The 2,714-nt window shown below is 39.6% G+C and overlaps 1 pseudogene; it reads right to left on the bottom strand.

Annotated features, from left to right (window-relative positions):
• Positions 1-1,575: 1,575 nt before the first annotated feature.
• LOC142357452 (5.8S ribosomal RNA) lies at positions 1,576-1,727 on the bottom strand (annotated as a pseudogene).
• Positions 1,728-2,714: the final 987 nt, after the last annotated feature.

Raw genomic sequence — 2,714 nt, 5'->3', positions numbered from 1 at the left:
ATTAATTCCAACTTTCAAATGTTGTTGTTTCAGCTTTCGCTTACTAGAAGCAACATAATACTCGCTGCAATACAGACCTCGGGAAACCCTCACCGTGAATAAGGTTCACTCACATATTTCACTACATTTTGCGTGGGATTGGAGATGAGGCTACTCGTTCTTGCTCAGTACTAGGCTGAAAATTAACGAAACTTCGTTACAAACGTTCACATGTTGATGTTTCCGCTTTCGCGTACTCGAAACAACATAATACTAGTCTTTGTAATTTAGTTTCATAATTTCAACTGTTCTCATGCAGAATTTTTGCTCATTCTTATCCCAAATTTTGACCTGGCTACTAGTTACACTCCTTGTACTTATTGCAAAATGACCACAAATTTCAACAGCTTTCACATGTTGCTGTTTCGGCTTTCGCTTACTACAGTCAACATAATACTCGTTGCAAAATAAGTGCTCGGCATCTGCAATTTTCCAAAGACGAAGTTTCGCCAGTTCAATTTTCGCTCGCCAATTATGGCTACTAATTCACACGGTACTGAGCTCAACAACATTAAATTTGTTCAGCAAGACTTTCACATGTTGATGTTTTGGCTTTCGCCTACTAGAAGCAACATAATACTCGTCTTGTTAGCTCATTCAATGAGAATAGCTTTTCCCGTTGAGAATTTTTGCCTTCAATTGGCGTTGTAGTGAGTTTGGCTACTCAGATCACCAAATACTTGTGACAATTCGAACCAGAAATGTTTTCAATTTTCACATGCTGATGTTTCGGATTCAACCTACTAGAAGCAGCATAATACTTGTATTCAACAATTTCTGTATCAAATCCCAGTTTTCTCTGGTGCATCTTTGCCAAACTATTCCAAACTGCCTGAGTCTGAATACCAATTACAGGTACTAGTAAATGCACGTTACTAAGGACTATATAGTTCTAGGTTACTGTACACAACGACGTTCACATGTTGATGTTTCAGCTGCCGCTTACTAGAAACAACATAATACTTATCGTGCATACCTTTCCATAACTTGTCCTTTTCAGATGCATTAGTTTCCCTTTGTCTTGGCTTCTACAGTCAGACTGGCTACTAGTAACAGCACAGTACTAATCACATATCGTTCTACAGTTTGCAGACAACTTTCACATGTTGATGTTTCAGCTTTCGCCTACTAGAAACAACATAATACTCGCTGTATACATTTGTAGTTCTCTATGTAACTTTCATGTGAAGAAGTTTCGCCAGTCTTTTTGACTGTCTCAAATCTGAGTCATGCTTAGGCTACTAGTTGCTTCATAGTACTTATCGCCTCGAGATCATTGAACAAAACTTGATTTTCACATGTTGCTGTTTCAGCTTCCGCTTACTAGAAACAACATAATACTAGTCTCATTAAGTTCCGTCTCTTTGCAATTTTCTTATGAAGAAAATTCGCCATCACAATGACTCCAGCAGTTCTTGATCAAGGAATGCAATCATTGATCAGAATGCTATTATTTGAATCGGTTCTGCTTTAAGTGTTCCAATTTTATTGGAAGCACCAACAATAGAACATCAATGTGTTCAATCGAGAGTTATATAACCCTGAATCGGACGCAGTCAACAGCCGAAGCCGAGACCGCCTTTTGCGTTAGAGAGGTCGGTAAACAAATCTTGCGATTCATACCGAATTAACACATATAGCTGTGCTCCTCTTCGTAAAGCGAGCCAAGTGATCCCCTGTTGAAGGATGTATTTGGACCAATCTAGTAGCATTTGGTTTCCAACAAGCTCTCCCAAGTTAGCTTACTTATTGGGCTTTTCAACCAATTCGGTTGGCTACAAGCATCATCAAAGTACTAGCCACAGTTTGATCGCAAAATTCTACGACTTTCACATGTTGATGTTTCGGCTTGCGCTTAGCCTACTATAAGCAACATAATACTAGTCATATCATAGAGCGTGATCAGCTTGTGACGTTCTCATGATGAAGTTTCACCAACAGTGTCTCACTTCGAGCTTAAATCCAGCTACTAGTAACTACACAGTACTGACTGCAACGATAACTTTTATCTATACCTTTCACATGCTGCGCTTTCGGCCAGGGCCTACTAACGTCAACATAATACTCGATATAAACTTTTGTTCATGATGCAGCTTCCCCATGCAGAAGTTTCGCCTTCAAATGCTCTCTTGGCCATATGACGTAAGAAAAGGTTACTAGTAACATCACAGTACTAGCCACAGTTTGATTGCAAAATTCTACGACTTTCACATGTTGATGTTTCGGCTTGCGCTTAGCCTACTAGAAGCAACATAATACTAGTCATATCATAGAGCGTGATCAGCTTGTGACGTTCTCATGATGAAGTTTCACCAACAGTGTCTCATTTCGAGCTTAAATCCAGCTACTAGTAACTACACAGTACTGACTGCAACGCTAACTTTTATCTATACCTTTCACATGCTGCGCTTTCGGCCAGGGCCTACTAACGTCAACATAATACTCGATATAAACTTTTGTTCATGATGCAGCTTCCCCATGCAGAAGTTTCGCCTTCAAATGCTCTCTTGGCCATATGACGTAACACAAGGTTACTAGTAACATCACAGTACTAGCCACAATTTGATCGCAAAATTCTACGACTTTCACATGTTGATGTTTCGGCTTGCGCTTAGCCTACTATAAGCAACATAATACTAGTCATATCATAGAGCGTGATCAGCTTGTGACGTTCT

The sequence above is a fragment of the Convolutriloba macropyga genome, unplaced genomic scaffold (assembly GCF_964194025.1).
Source record: "Convolutriloba macropyga unplaced genomic scaffold, txConMacr16.3 SCAFFOLD_6323, whole genome shotgun sequence".
NCBI classification, from domain to species: Eukaryota; Metazoa; Xenacoelomorpha; order Acoela; family Convolutidae; genus Convolutriloba; species Convolutriloba macropyga.
This window is presented reverse-complemented; position numbering and strand designations above follow the sequence as displayed.